The sequence below is a fragment of the Meles meles genome, chromosome 15 (assembly GCF_922984935.1).
Source record: "Meles meles chromosome 15, mMelMel3.1 paternal haplotype, whole genome shotgun sequence".
Taxonomy (NCBI): Eukaryota; Metazoa; Chordata; class Mammalia; order Carnivora; family Mustelidae; genus Meles; species Meles meles.
The window spans coordinates 4,484,494-4,501,048 of NC_060080.1; the positions used below are offsets into that span (position 1 = coordinate 4,484,494).

The following is a 16,555-nucleotide window of genomic DNA, read 5'->3' on the forward strand; positions in this document are numbered from 1 at the left end:
AGACTTCTTCCTTGCATCAAATGTTATCTAAAAGTGTGCTGTTTAATCTCTAGATATTTGGGGATGTTCCTATTTTCTGTCAGTGACTTGTAATTTAGGACCACTGTGATGTGAAAGCAGAGCTTAATGATTTTGATTTTATTTATTTTGTTTGTTTGTTTGTTTGTTAAGGTGGGTTTTATGGTCTAGCACATTCACTGTTAGCCAGAGGAAAGTATATGCTGTTATTCTTGGTTGGAATATTCTATGTGTCAGATAAATCAAGTTGTTGGTGCTGCTTTCTCAGCTGCGTCTTGACTGTCTGCCTGCTGGATCCGTCAGTTCCTGAAAGGAATGGTGTGTCCGCTAGGACTGTGGATTTGTGTATTTCTTCCTGCAGTCTGCCAGTCTGTGCTTCTGTATTTTGATACTCTGTTGTTAGTTGCATATACATTTAGTGTTACTATGTCTTGGAGAACAGACCCCTGTATCCTTACGTAATGTCCCTCTTCATCTGCAGTGATTTTCCTTGTTCAGAAGTTAGTGTTGTCTGAAATTGACATAGCTACTCTAGCTTTGCATGCAGTACCCTTCTCCAGCATTTTATTTATTTACAGTGAACTTCTTTAAACAACATAGTTGAGTCTGGCTTTTTTATTCACATTGAAAATCCCCTCTTTTAACTTTTATCCAACATTTTCAGACTGTTTACATTTAAAGTGATTCTGATATAGTTGAATTAATATCCATAGTGTTCATAATTCTTTAAGATTTTATTTATCTATTTATTTCTAAGATTTCATTTGTTTATTTGACACAGAGAGAGAGTAAAGTAGGCAGAGTGGTAGGCAGAGGGAGAGGGAGAAACAGGCTTCTTGCCAAGCGGGGAGCCTGATGTGGGGCTCGATCCCAGGACCCTGGGATCATGACCTGAGCCAAAGGCAGTTGCTTAACTGACTCAGCCACCCAGGCGCCCCTAAGATTTTATTTTTATGTGTTTATTTATCTTAAGATTTTATTTTAGGGGCGCCTGGGTGGCTCAGTGGGTTAAAGCCTCTGCCTTCAGCTCAGGTCATGATCCCAGAGTCCTGGGATCGAGCCCCACATCGGGCTCTCTGCTCTGCGGGGAGACTGCTTCCTCCTCTCTCTCTGCCTGCCTCTCTGCCTAGTTGTGATTTCTCTCTGTCAAATAAATAAAAAATATTTAAAAAAAAAAAAAGATTTTATTTTATTTTTCTTAAGACAGTTATTTATCTATTTGAGAGAGAGAGAGAAAGTATGAGTAGGGAAGTGGGGCAGAGAGAAAGGGAGAAACAGACTTACCACTGAGTGGGGACCCTGACTCTGGGTTCGATCCCAGGACTCTACACCCAAAGTGGAACTCGAACTTATAACTCTGAAATCAAGAGTCACATGTTCTACCACTGGCTGAGTCAGGTACCTCTAAATATTTTATCTTTAAGTAAAGAGTCACAAATTCTTTCCCGTGAGCCAGATAGGTACCCTGTAATTGTTTTTGGTCATTACATCTGTTTTTTCCCTTCTTTCACTGACTTCTTTGCTTCTTAATACTGTATATAACTCCTTTTCATCTCCTCTGTTAACATATCAGTTACACATTTTTCGTAGTTTCTAACATTTTTCTAACTTTCTAACATTTTTCGTGGTTGCCCCAGAGTTTGCAATATATGTTTGTTAAGTAAACTGAGCCCACTTTCAAATAATACTGTATCACTTGATATGTAATGATGTTATCCTAGACAGTATTGTGGGGTCTTCTCTCTGTTCCCTGATGACTTTGCTCATTTCTCTTATCCATGTGCTATAATTACACAATACATTGCTGTTGTTAGTGTTTAACTAACACTAATTTTCATTTAGATCAATTAAAAATAAAAGTAAAGTATTTATTTTATTTTTCTAAGTTTATTTATATATTCATTCATTTATTTATAATAATCTCTGCAATCAACTTGGGGCTTGAACCTATGACCTTGAGATTGAAAGTCCCATTCTCTTTCTACTAGGGCAGCCAAGTGCCCCCAAAATATCTTATTTTAACTTCATTTATTCCTTCTTTCTTTTCCTGTGTTTACATTGATCTGCATTTTTGACAAATCACTTTTCTTCTCTCTGAAGAACTTTTAATATTTCTTGCAGTGCAGAACAGCTGGTAACACTGCCTCAGTTTTTGCTTATCTGAGAGTGTTTTTTCTATCTCAGTTTTGAAGGATAGTTTTGCTGAAAATAGAATTTTAGGTTGGTATTTTTCTTTCAGTTTTTAACTATTTCAGTCTGCTCTCTTCTTGCTTGTATGGTTTCTGAAGGGAAATCATACCTGATTCTTTTTCTTGCTCCTGTCTTGGTACAGTGTTCTACCCCCAAGCCCCTGCTCTGGCTTTTTTAAAGAATTGCACTCTGTCTTCGATTTTTCCAACTCACCGCTGTATGAGTAGGTGTACTTTTTCTTTTCCTGTTGGTATTTATTCTGCTTTATGTTCTCTAAGCTTCCTGAATCCATAGTCTGGTGTCTGTCATTGATTTTGGGAAATTCTCAACCATGAATCTCACTTCCAAAAAAAAAAAAAAAAAGTTCCCCCCATTCTCTCTTCTTCTCGTATTCCCATTATGCATATGTTATGTATTTTGAAATTATCCTACAGTTCTTGGATGTTCTGTTCTGCTTGTCTTTTAGTTTGGGAACTTTCTGTTGAACTCTCTTCAGGCTCACTGCTTTTTCCATCAGGTGTGCTCAGTCTTCTGGTGAGCCTGACAATGGCATTCTTCTTTCTTTCTTTTTTTTTTTTTAAGATTATTTATTTATTTATTTGACAGACAGAGATCACAAGTAGGCAGAGAGAGAGGAGGAAGCAGGCTCCCCGCTGAGCAGAGAGTCCAATGTGGAGCTCGGTCCAAGGACTCTGGGATCATGACCTGAGACGAAAGCAGAGGCTTTAACCCAATGAGCCACCCAGGCTCCCTGGCATTCTTCATTCTTAATAGGGTTTTTATTCTACCATTTTCCTTGGTTTGTTCTTTAAAATTCCATCTCTCTGCTGATCGAACCCGTGTGTTCTTGCATTTTTTCTACTTTTTCCATTAGCGCCTTTAACACATTCATCATGGTTATTGTAAATTGTCTGCTAATTCCAGTGTATGTGTCCTCTCTGAGTTTTGTTGTGATTCTTATTGTCCTTTCAGATTCTGATTTTTCTTGCCTTTTGGCATGCTTTGTGGATTTTTCATCGTTGTTGGTATTTGGTGTAGGAACTAAGGTAAAGGGCATTAGGGTGCGGTTTTAGGCTAATCTTGCTATGAGCTGAATTGTGTTCATTTTGTGCTAAAGATGGAGGTGCCCGAGGCTTCAGTTCCTCTAGGGCCCTGTGGTCTTTAGCATTTTTCTCCTTGTTGAGTTGTGTCCATTTCTTGCAGATCTCTAACTGTCACTCATTTTATAGGAGCCCGTTCATGGCGGTGAGTTGAGTGGGGGTACATTCTGTATTCTCTTCATCAGAAGGATGAAACTTCTGTCTCCCAGCAGGGCTCTGTACCCAGCCCTCTCCAGGGTTTCTGAACTATTTTTTTCCTCCTTGGGTGAGCCGAGGAGGATGCAGGGCTAGAGTCAGGCCACTGCCCTTCCTCAGATTAGGAGAGGCCTGAAGGATGGGTCTGTGTCCTGTGAACCATTCTAGGCATCTTTCATTTGGTTACTCTTCCCCTGGCCCAACTGGGAATGGGGTTTTCTTGGCCCTTTTCTCTGAGAACCTCACATGGGATCCCCTGGGAGCAGGGGGCGTCAAACCCATGAAAATGTAGGGGTGCCTCCAGACTGTGGCTCCAGCAACTCCTGAAAATGACCGTGCAGGTGTTCCTCCCACGTGTGGCCCCGGCAGATTCTCCTTCTGTGAATGGGTCTCGGCTGTCACTCTCTGTCTCAACCTCTCTCCAGAATTTGGGGGTTGGCTTGCCCTGTGACCCATTCTCTGATGGTGGCTTGAAGGGCTGGGTTGTCGGTTTGTCCAGCCTTTTCTGATGAGGATGTGACCAATTAGCTTCCCCACGTTACACGTGTTGGCGCTGAATCCTGTAACTCCCACCCTGCATGTTTTTTTTTTAAGATTTTTATTTATTTATTTCACAGACAGAGATCACGAGTAGGCAGAGAGACAGGCACAAAGAGAGGGGGAGGCTCCCTGCTGAGCAGAGAGCCCGATGTGGGGCTCGATCCCAGGACTCTGGGATCATGCCCTGAGCCAAAGGCAGAGGCTTTAACCCACTGAGCCGCCCAGGGACCCCTCCCACCCTGTGTTTTATGGCCATGTGTGCTCTTCTTCCTTGCTCTTGTCCACTTATGAGCCCTGTGGAGGCCTGGCCATGGTAGTGGACATAGGCTCTCACTATAGCATGAAGCCGGCCAATTCTGTGCATGTAGGCTTTGACTTTCTAACCTGTAAGTAAAATGTAATGAGCCCTCTAGTCCCTTCCAGCTTTGGCTCCAGCATTGTCTTCTAGATGCCTTACAAATGCTTGCAAGATATTCTGTAGCCGTTGTGTGTTCAGAATTTTCAGTCGACTGATAACCTTTGCCCTAGTAAGCAGAAAATGATTATCTGGATAATATTTGCATGGATTGTTTCATTTCTCTGTCATCTATGGGCCATGATATAATTGGTTTACAGATATTAGGCCTTCAAATATTTTTGAAAAAAAAAATTACAGTGAGTGACTTGGATAGAATATTTCCAGGAAATATTTGATGTAAATGGTAGTCTTTAAAAGTGAAGTACAAAAAAAGCCACACACAAAAGGTGACTTAGTGTGTTATCCCATTTATATGAAATATCCAGAATAGGTAAAACCATAGAGACGGAATGCAGATTGCTGTTTGTCAGGAACTGGGCGGTGGGGGGTGGGGCGAGCAATCCCTGTTTAATGGGATGTGTTTTGCTTTGGGGAGATGGATGTGTTTTGGAACTAGAGGTGCTGATTGCGCATTGTGAATGTAATCCATGCCACTGAATCGTTTACTTTAAAATGGTTCATTTTATGTCATGTGAATTTCACGTCAATAAAAACTATAATTACCTTAAAATTTTAAACATCTAGCAGTACAAAAACTTTTACAGTGTGATGCAATTCCTTCTGCTGCCCCAGGCCTTTAGCCTCTGATCAGTTTCTTCCATATACTTGCCCACCTGCCCCTCTTACCTCCCTTTGTAAATGGGAAATGCTGCATATTGCTTTTTGCTACTTAATCTGGGGATTTTTCCCCCTTATCAGCACATAAAATCTACCTTCAAACTACATAATCAAAGGGATTATTTTCCAAGTTCTTTAAAGTTGGTGTATGCTTTATCTCACATTTTCAATCTCCCCCCCCCCCTTCGGTAATGCTTCTGCTCTAACAAGCTTCTTGTTTTGTGCCTAATTCAGTATCCAGTTGGGTAAATCAGTCAGCTCTTTGTGTGAGCAGGTTTAAAGCTAAGAATCAGCTTCATTTTTTTATGAGTCATTTCTCAGCATCAGGAATGATGGTGGAATTAGCCAAATGCCTTTTATCACAGCAAGAGAATTAAAAAAACAACTCATTTAATTAATTGATAGTCAATGAGCCAATGAATTTGTTCCATAGCTAATTTCACAAATGTCTTCATTACTGGAGAAAGTATTTTATTTTCCCCCAGAGAAGACAAATGTGGAACAACTAACTGCAGGACAACTCTAAAGGGAAGCCCGTGGGGCCCTCTGTCCCCCGGCGTGCACGACCATTCGTGTACAACGCCTGTAGACAGAGATTGCTTTCTTGACTCCGGACAAGACCTCTATTCATGTTAAAGTCAAACAAATCTCATATGTGAAAACCTCCACTTATCATGGCTGCTCAGGCTGAAATGCATAGAACTGTGTTGATTTGGGGAATAGAAACTTGCACGTTGGGCAGCAGCTAAAAGAAATCCTCAAAGTGGAAACTGAAAGACTGGGGGACAAGTAAGAAGGATTGCTTTTGGGTTCCTTTTGTGTCTGTGTGTGAGGCGTTGTAGGTAAGTGGGGCGGTTTTTCTTCATGAGCAAAGTTTTGTGCCAGTGACTGGTCATCATTAGACACCAAATCTAAAAGTGCATTCATCATGGAGAGGAGAGAGAGACGAGGAGAAGGAGGATGATTCTTCACTAATCAGTCCTAGTTTAGATGTGAGAACAGGCCCCACACTGAGGATTTGCTTCAGGGACCTGAGAATGCAAAGCAAGGGGGCATTTTCATGGGATTTTAATTTGGAGTTGCAATATTTTGCACTTAATGTGATCTTTTGTGAGACCAAGCAAAAATATATATATTTTTTTCCTCAGTGTGTATTATTCCGTGGGCAATATACTACATCAAAAATCTTTAGCTTCAAAAAAAAAAAAAACCTTTATCTCTAAAAACTTAGAGTTATAAATGGAGAAATTAAAAAAAAAGTTCAGTGGGTTTTCCCTTTTTCTACATTCTTCTAGAAAAATTATGTGTGAATGTATTACTTAAATTTATGTTCACAAATTGGATTGTTGTGTAAACTGTCCTGTACTATGTCTTTTTATTTGCTGTTATGTCTTAGACATCTCTTCATACTAATCCATGCAGGGCTGGCTCATTCTTGGCTTGCATGGATGACATCATATTATTTATTCACTTTGTCCCTCTTGCTGGACATTTAAGTAGCTTTTCAGTGCTTCCTCTTTCAGAGAATGCTACCAAGACTATGTTTTTAACACACATAGGAAATATTTTTGCCAGGCTAGCTGTAGAATAAATAGGGTGGCCCGTGTAGTCCAAAGGTGTGCGTGTTTTTTAAATATATATATTTAAAGATTTATGTATTTATTTGAGAGAGAGTGAGCAGGGGGATGGGCAGCGGGAGAGAATCTCAAGCAGACTTCATGCCCCGGGAAGAGCCCGATGCGGGACTCAATTCCATGACCCTGAGATTATGAGTCAGAACTGAAATGAAGAGGCAGAGCCTTAACCAGCTGAGTCACCAAGTGCCCCTGCGTGTTTTATACTTGGATCTATTTCCAAATCATTTTAAAAATGGCACCCATTATTATACTCCTAAAACAATAAATAAAATTTCCTATTACTCCACACTCAATAGTGTTGACTTTTTATCCAGCAGTGTTGAATTTTTAATCATTGCTGGTCTGATGGCATCTTTTTTCTTCTTTAGTTTTCAGGTTTGCTTTGAAAGGCCTTCCCCACTCCTGGTTGTAAATTTAGTCCTTTCTTTTTTCTTTTCTTTTTTTTTTCTTTTCTTTTTTTAGTAATCTCCACTCCCAACAGAGGGCTTGAACTCACGACCCTGACATCAAGCCCATCGAGAGTGGCATGCTTCTCTGATTGAGCCCCCCAGGCGCCCCACATTCCATCCATTTTCGCGTCACGCCCACCAGGGTCTCAGCGGCTGGTGGGAGGGCAGAGAAGGTTGAGAGCCGAGCGCTCGCCACTGGGCTTGGGCTCCAGCACCATCAGTGCATTCCTGGCGCTCTGCAGAGCTGCGCGCTGACAATAGCGGGGCTTGTGGGGAAATGTCAGGACAGGGACTGGCCGCTCACGTGCCCTTTGGCTTCAGAGGCAGGCCGGTGCTCAGAGCAGCGCCTGGTACCGGGGCCGGCGAGCCGTGGCTGCAGGCTGCCGCCGCTCATACTCCACGTGGACAGCAGAGGCCCTGCGGGAAACACCGCCACACTTTAGCTCCAGCCCGACTGTCGGGCTGGGGCAGTGCGGGAGTGGGCAGCTCCCTGGCCCCGGGCTCCGGAAAGGAGGGGTCAAGGGTCTTTGCAACCTGCCAACAGCCTGAAAGCCACCCGGCTCCAGGCACGCCCCTCTGGGTCCGGAGCTCTGCAGGTGGCTTCCCTTTATCCATCTTTTCAAAAGGCAGCTAGAAAAGTCTGCTGTGGCCCATGCCCCGGCTGAGCAGAGAGCTGCTCTTTCCTGCTCAAGATGCTAATTCTGTCACCCGGCTCTTCTTCCCTGGGGGCAGTGGCGTAAGCGGCCAGTCAGAGACTGCATTGTATTGTGTTTTGTTGGAAGGGTCTGAATTTATTGCCAAGTAAAGGCAGAGAAGAAATTTGCAAAAAATGCGGTCAGGTTTTCTGGAGTCAGTATCTTGATGTGTCAGGACCAAAGAGGGGCCGCTTTGCACAGGTGAAGAGGCTGGGCCATGGGTCAGGCGACGCGGGCAGGTGGAACTCCCCACCTTCACCGGGAGGCTTCCCAGCCAGGAGCCGGGTCTCCAGCGATGCAGGGCTCAGGCTGCGCGTGGGAGCGCTTGTCATTTTAGCCACAGAGCAGCGACAAAGGAGTGGCTGTGTGTCTAGGCACTGGGGTGGGCCTCATGTCTAGTCACATTTAAACATTTGATGCTCTCGGATGCCCCTCTTTGAAGTGACTAGAAAGACGGAATTGATTTTGTTCTCTGCTCCCTGACCAGACACACCTAAAAATAAGCCAAGTTCAGATGCTGGTGTTAGGTTCCTGAGCAGGCACTGCACTTGAGAAGAGAGTGGGGAATCCAGGGGTGATCTTGCCTTGCTCTTTTTAAGCCTTTTCCAGTTGATGTTTGTTTGTTTCTAAGTGTGTTTATTTCAGCAATCTTTACCCCCGATGTGGGAATCGAACACATGGCCCCAAGATGAACAGCCAGACGTTCTACCAACTGAGCCACCCAGGCTCCCCTGCTGTTTCTTTTTTATTAATAGTTTCACTGAGGTACAATTGACCATTTTAAAGTACAGCTGACCCTCGGACAACACGGGTTTCAAATGCGCGGTCCACTTACACACAGATTTCGTTTAATAAATACAGTACAGTTCTGTCAATGTATTTTTCTTCCTTATGATTTTCTTAACAGCATTTCCTTTTCTTTACATTACTTTACGATAAGAACACAGTATACAGTACCTCTAACATACAAACTATGTGTGAATCGAATGGTGAAAATTTTATGTGCTTATTGGACATTTCAGTATCTCTTTTAGGGAAATGTCTCTTCAGACTTTTTGCCCATTTTTGATTTTGGTTATTTGTCTCTTTACTCTTGAGTTGGTCCTTTATATGATCTGGATAGATACGGGTCCCTGTCAGTCGGATGTTTTGTATGTATTTTCTTCCCTTCTGTGGGTTGTTTTTTAACTTTATCGATGATTTTTTTTGACACCCAAAATTTTAAAATATCTTTTTTTTTTATTGTGTGTGCTTTTGACGACATACCTAAGAAACTGGTGCCTAAGGTAAGGCCACAAGGATTTAACTCCTATGTTTTCTTTGAAGAGTTTTTTGATTTTCACTCTTACATTGAGGTCCGGCCTGTTGTGGGTTAATTTTTTGTGGGAGGTATAAGGTCTGTCTTGTGACTCATTCCAGGTGCCGAAAAGACCGTCACTTACCCTTTAAAACGCCATGACACTCTTGTCAACAACCAGTTACCCGTTGATGTATGGGTTTATTTCTTGTCTGTCAGTTCTCATCCCGTGATCTGTGTGTCTGTCCCTATGCCAAGGCTACACCATCTTGTTGCCTCGGCTTTTTTTTTTTTTTACATCAGGAAGTCTGACTCCAACTTTCCTTCTCTTTCAAGCTTCTTTTGGCTATTCAAAGTCTCTTGCATTTCCATGTGAATTTTAGAATCAGCTTGTCGATTTTAAACCAACAACAGAAAAAGAGAACCTGGGATTTGAGTAGTCAGGACACTGAATCCAAAGACCAGATCAGGGAGTGTTGCTGTCCTAACAACATCGTCGTCTGACCCTCGTGCACAGGATGTCTTTCCATTTATTTAGGTCTTTGAATTCTTTTAATGATGTTTTGGTAGTTCTCAGTGTCTAAGATTTGCACATCCTTTGTGAAATTTATTTGTAAATATCATATTCTTTTTGTGCTATTCTAAAATGGGTCTCTTCTAAGAGTGTATTTTTTTTTTTGCTCCATTCTCCCAAATTCTGCCTTTTAATTGGAGTATTTAGACCATTTAATTAATTGCTGATAAGGTAGAATTTATGCCTGCCATTTTGCTCTTTGTTTCCCTTGGGTCCTTTGTCTTTTCTCTTCCCTTTTCCCTCTGTTGTATCTTCTTTTATGCTAAGTAGTTTATAGTACACCATTTTAATTCCATTGTTCATTTTTTAAAATATGTTTTTGAATTATTTTCTGAGTGGTTGCCTTAGGGATTACAATGAACATCGTCTTGTCTTGTTTTTAGCTTTTCCTTGGACCTGAATCTGTCCCTGTAGGAATCCAGTCGGGAGAACTCTGATGCTGTGACTGGAAAGAGAGAGGCCAGAAGGGGGCAATCCCAGGAATAGTTTATTATCTGAGAATTATCTGTTTGGGTGGATTTATCTGTTAACTTCTGGGTGGAATTGGGTTGTTTATACCACAAAACTCTCCAGTGAACTGTGATTCTTCCCAAATGTGTGATCCCATACAGTTTTGGGTGGGTCCATCAATAGCCTTCCCTCCTGGCTTGGAGATGTGAGAGGTCAGTGCTGGGGTGGTTGGACATCAGCCTGGGGGCCTTGCGTCCTCCTCCTACAACCTGTTCTCTGAGCTCCTGTGCTCTCCTCACATTCCCCAGGTGCCCAGCCCTCTGCTAAGTCTGATACGCTCCTGGTCCCCGGGTCTGGAGGGACCCCAGTGCCCGAGAACTTCTCCCACGGCTCCGCATGGACATCCTGTCATGAAGGGAGGAACCAGCTGAATGCGCCTAAGCACGTCAGGACCCTGGGATTTGGCCAGAAGATAGTTCCTCTCCTCCCCTCAGGGCTTCTCGGAGGTAATTTTGAAACTGGAAAATGGAGGCTTGAAAACCTTCATTTATGTCTTAGTAGAATCTCGGCCGCTGGGGAGACTGTAACCCTGCCTGGGTAGACTTTTCTGTACCTCTTCAGCTACATCATGTAAGCAATTACCTACTACACCGCTCCTGAATTAATTTTAAGGATGTTTCTCAGCATATTATGTTCAGCTGTTACAGTAATTGATGTTTTATGAAGATTTCCACACGGGTCCTCATTTACTGCTTCTAATCAGCTGTGAGGTTCATCTTGTTGGTCGTGTTTGGCAGATCGGGAAAAGGGTCTCAAAAATGTGGCCGGGGTCTCACTGATTTATTAATTTGTGGAGAACCAGAGGGCTTTGCTCCCAGACCCCGTTCTAACTCGGGACCCATAGTGAACACAGCAGACGCAAACCCCTGCTCTCATGGGGATCCTAGTTTAGTGGGGTGTGAGTGGAGGATGGTGTGGGGATGGGGACCGAGACAGAGCACAGACAGCTGGCCGGTGAAGAAGGGAATTACATGGTTCGTTACAAGGCCTGCATGTCGTGGAGAAATAAAAAAGCAGACCAAATTTAGGAGGGTGGGGCAGGTTACAGTTTTAAAGGGAGCGGTTAGAGAGGTGTTATTAAAACGTGGACATTTGAACATGGATTTAAGGAGTTGTGCTAACGAACCACTTGGCGTCTGGGACAAGAGCACTGTAGTCAGAAGAAAAGGTAGTTGCAGGGCCTCACTCGCGTCTTGGAGGACACCAAGGAGGCAGGGGGCTGGAGGGCAACCAGCAGGGGGAAGCGAGTTGGGGTGGGGGCTGTTCGGGAGGTAGCAGGAAGCTGACCATGTCTAGCATTGCAGACATTGGCGAGTTCTAGGTCTGATGATGGGAAATCAGTGCAGGGTATTAAACAGAGGAGAGACAGGCTCTGCATTCCATTTTATTTTTATTTTAAGATTTTATTTATTTCTCTGACAGAGACAGCATAAGCAGGGTGAGTGGCCAAGGGGGTGGGACAAGGGCCTCGATCCCAGGACCCTGGGATCACGAGTTGAGCAAATGTAGACGCTTAACTGACTGAGTCCCCCAGGTGTCCCTGCGCGTTCATTTTGATAGACTCATTCTGGCCTCTGTGTTGATACAGGATGTAGGGGTGGAGGAGGAGGGTAGACGAAGAGGCCATTTAGAGGTCATAGAGAAATCCGTTACAGCAATTCCGACAAGAGACAACGGCGGCTTGCCCTGCTGGCAAGAGTGGAAGGAGTGAAAAGTGGTCACATTCTGGTTAGTTTGAAGACAAAACGTCACGTTCTGGTTAGTCTGAAGACAAAACGTCACGTTCTGGTTAGTTTGAAGACAAAACGTCACGTTCTGGTTAGTTTGAAGACAAAAACGTCAAGTTCTGGTTAGTTTGAAGACAAAACGTCAAGTTCTGGTTAGTCTGAAGACAAAAACGTCACGTTCTGGTAAGTTTGAAGACAAAACGTCACGTTCTGGTTAGTCTGAAGACAAAAACGTCACGTTCTGGTAAGTTTGAAGACAAAACGTCAGGTTCTGGTTAGTTTGAAGACAAAACGTCAAGTTCTGGTTAGTTTGAAGACAAAAACGTCAGGTTCTGGTTAGTTTGAAGACAAAAACGTCATGTTCTGGTTAGTTTGAAGACAAAACGTCACGTTCTGGTTAGTCTGAAGACAAAACGTCACGTTCCGGTTAGTCTGAAGACAAAACGTCCCAGCAGAATGGGTGTGGCGTGCGAGAGGAAGGGTCACATCTAAGTACGTCAGGGAATTCGGCTGCCGTAACTAGTTGTCCCCCACTGAGCCAGAAGTCTGCGCAGAGAGAAAGCTGGGCTGCAGGAAGGCTGGAAGCTCAGTCTGAGACACTGAGAGGTTGTAAGACCGATGGTGAGTGGACAGGTCCATGCATTCCCCTAGTGAGGACGGTGACGGGAGCTGCGGCTCAGTGGGAGTCTTGGGCCTGTGGATGGTATTTAAAGGAACACGGTCAGATGAGATCCCAGGGAAAGGTGACTTGTGAGGACAGGGCCCTGGGACATTTCTAGCTCGATGAAGAGAGAGAAAGAAGGAAGAGGCAGCAAAGGAGACCAAGCAGGAGCCACCAGAGATGCTGGAAGCCACATGAGATCATCCCAGAAGCAGGGAGTCAGGAGCTACGGTCCGGTGACATGAGGGCCGAGAGTTCTTTGGGTCAGTGCCGGGCAGGTAGTTGGTGGCTTTGTTAAGAAGAGAAAAATGGCCAGTGGGTCTGGTGACTGTGGGAGGCAGAAGTGCCATCGGAGTGAGTTCAGAGGGAAGGATGGAGGGGAGGAGTTGGAGACATATTGTTGACAACCGTCTTGAAAAGCTTTGCCGCAAAGGGAGCAGAATATGGGTGGTGTCTGGGTAAGTAAGGCTGAGAGCTTTAATTTTCAGCTGGAAGCATTAACATTACACTTGCAGGCTGGTGGCAAGTTAGCAGAGAGTGGAAGATTGATAATGTAGGACGGGGGCTGTTGCGGTCATTTCTTGAGCAGGTGAGAGCTGTGTCTGTGTACCAGCAGTTCTTGCTTCAAGAGGCGTGCAGGTAAGTGGGGGGAGGGTAGGCTTGTGACAGGTATGTGGGGACCCAGGTGTGGTGCTCACTCGGCAGTTTTCTGATCACTTCTATTTTCTTTGTGAAATGGGAAACAAGGCGGCCAGCGGAGGCAGCCATGGTGGAGGAGGGGTTGTGAGTTTGGGGAGACCGGGGAAGGAAGGAAAGGTCCTCTAGAAAGAGTGGTCACGTGGTAGCATTGGGCGTGCCCCTGAAGCAAGACCCCTATCAGGGAGGTCGTGTGTTTCCTTAGCTCAGCTGGGGAGCAGAGGCCCCCAGTAGGTCAAGAATCGAATTCTTGTTTGGCCGAGCAGAGGGCGCAGAGTGAGAGGGTGGTGTGAGTCGACCTTGTATGCAGGAGGGCGATTGGCCTGCGGAGCTGCAGAGGGTGATGCAGAGGGGCGGTGAGGAAGAGCCTGGGCTGCACGGACGATGGGTGGAAGGGCACAGAGGAGGGTCACCGCTGACCAGTTCGGGCCCGTGGTGGGACTGGGTGACAGACACCAGAGCTCGGCTGCAGCTGTGCAGGGAACCAGGGATCTGGGGCCTTGGCAGGTGCCTGAACTCCAGAGTTCCTCCCTGTGAGGCCCGGCTTCCCCTGCCTGACTTCCCAGGGCCCGTCCCAGCCATCCCGCAAACCCCGATGGGCAAGGGTACGTAGCTGCCCAGCCCGGAGCCCCCGGCCAGCAGCACGGTGCTTCGTGCGGGCAGAGGAAGGTGTGGGGAGGTGGGCAGGACCTCAGCGCCGTGGAAAGAGAGAGGAAATGCGAACGTTGACATGTGCAGCTGCTACTTCCCATTCCTCACGTGCCTTAGAGGCCATGCTCTTGCTCACCTTTTGCTTTTTAACCTAACATGAACGTTTTCGGGCGGTGGCATCTTTCTGAGCAGGGCGTGTGCCTGTGCCGGCGCGAGAGGGAGACGGGTCCGCAGGTGTGAGGGAGGCAGGGAAGCTCCCCGGAGAAAACGCGTTGGGGCCGGGTGGACTGGCCTGTTGTCCTGCCCACACCCACCTCCCAGGACGTTCTGTGTGCGAGTCTGTCTCCAGCAAATTCCAGGAGCCGTGAAATGGCTTCAGAATGAAAAAAGAGCCACGTTGAAGAGGCCAAAATACCAGAACATGACATTCCAGCCCAAGCAGAGAGCTATTTTTAAATGTTTAGGATTTAGAAAGAGAAACAGTCTTCATGGAATAAGAGCCACCCCCCCAGTTCACACTTTGGGGATTGAAGTAGCTAAATCTGAAAGATAATTCTGGTTTGCTTTTCTCGTCAAGTGGAGGATGTCATTGGTGAAAAAAGATGTCTTGGGCTGAGCAGCTGCAGCCTGGCCTTGGCCGTGACCCAGCACCAGGAAAGGCCCACGCGGAGGCCTCCCGTTACCTCTGCTCTGGGCTAGTGAAGCTTTAGGGCAAAGGTCCTTTGAAACACTAACTAGCAGCAAAAACATCAGTAGTGCTCTGGGTTTCAGAGTGGCTGCGGGGGTTAAACGGGCGGTATTTTTAGAAATGAGAACAGTTAGAGATGCTGTTGTGAGTTTCCGTGGCTGAAGGCTCTGTTCAGATAAATCCTAACAAGCACATTTTCCGTGTGTAACTCAGTTGCAGTTTCTTTTTATTTATTTTTGTCTCTTTTTTTGTTTGTGGGAGGGCTTTGGGCAGCTTTGGTCTCTGGGCTGCTCTAGCTCACACCGGCCGGTGTGAGGCTGGGCTCGGCCTCCACAAGCACTGGGTTTCCACCTGTCGGGTTGGAGGGTGCGAGCGGCAGAGAGAGAGAGAGAACACGGCCCTGGGACTGCCGGCCTCTCTGGACAGGTCAGCGGCTCACCTCCGTGGGCATCAGTCATGTGCAAGGTCGTGCGTGGGGCTGCGAGGGACCAGGGAACTTAGGTGTTTCGCTTTAATGTTTCTCTGACTGATGTTAACAAGCTGACCGCGTGGAACTCCAGTTTCCAAAACGGAGGTGATGAGGAGTGGGTGCTGAGGCCGGGAAGATGCTGGGAACCAGACCCTGTGAGCGGCTGTGGGGCAGGGATGGGGACAGAGAGAGTGGACAGAGGTTTCAGCAGCCACCTGTGCAGGACCCTGCATATTGGGAGTCAGAATCAATCCGTGGCTGATGGAGAGCCACTCACATCTGTGAAGGGTAATAATAGGATTAACCAGAAAAAAGTGTTCTGGACAGATTCACTGAGGGCCATGGTGCTTCTGATACGAAGAGAAGATCGGAAGCAGCGAAGAGTTAGAAGGGAAAGTTGGATCATGTGACCTAACAAAATCAAGGGACTTCCCCCTGATTTTAAAAGTACAGTAGTTTCGGGTCACCTGGGTGGCTCAGTGGGTTAAGCCTCTGCCTTCGGCTCAGGTCATGATCCCGGGGTCCTGGGATCGAACCCCGCATCGGGCTCTCTCTGCTCAGCAGGGAGCCTGCTTTCCCCTCCCTCTGCTTGCCTCTCTGCCTAGTGATCTCTGTTTGTCAAATAAATAAATAAAATCTTTAAAAAAATATATATATATAGTAGTTCCTTTGGTTATTCCTAAAAGCCTAACAACAGAGCTTCATAGACTCCTGCATATACAGAGTTACCAAAGAAATCTCATGCCTTCTCCTGTACTTAGAGTTACATAAATAACTTATGACCTTAGCTACATTTAACATTGCTTGATGAAATATCAATGAGGAAACCATTAGTATTGGGTCATTATAATTTATTGTCAAATGGATAACATAATTCAATTACCTCAACTCATTTTCATTCTGACTTTACTGATTTTAATAATTGATTTTACGAGTGTGTTCCATAATTTATTTCTCATATTTTAAAAAGTGTCTATCTATCTATCTATCAACACATTTATTTGAATTTAATACGAAGATGATAGAAAGGGCATCTCATTGGCTGACTGGTTTGGCAGTGAAAAGGATCTTTGTCTCTTAAGTTATTAGAACAAACTAAAAATGCAAGTAATAAGCACAAACATATAACTGAAGCATTGTTATAATAGAGTCATGCACTGAGATATTTTACATGGAAAGGCACATTAAAATTTATAATTTTTCAAATTCCTTCTGGGTATGTTGGTTGAAATAAGGTACCCCAAGAGAAAAAGTAATGAGTATGATTAAAGCGTTTCTATAGCCTTAGTCCACTGTATTGATGTACTTCCCAGAAATTGGGCC

The 16,555-nt window shown here is 45.0% G+C and overlaps 1 protein-coding gene across 3 annotated transcripts in view; it reads left to right on the plus strand.

Moving 5' to 3' along the window:
- The window catches only part of RNF144A (ring finger protein 144A), a 109,472-nt gene that overhangs the window by 13,619 nt on the left and 79,298 nt on the right, over nt 1-16,555 (plus strand). The window contains exon 2 of one of the 3 annotated variants that reach the window (XM_045978929.1): nt 10,589-10,786. The exons of 1 other annotated variant lie outside the window; for it this stretch is intronic. The gene's annotated coding sequence lies outside the window, so the exon portion shown is untranslated. Of the gene's footprint in view, nt 1-10,588; nt 10,787-13,346; nt 13,368-16,555 lie in introns of those variants that run through there. One more of the 3 variants, XM_045978928.1, reaches the window with a different exon arrangement.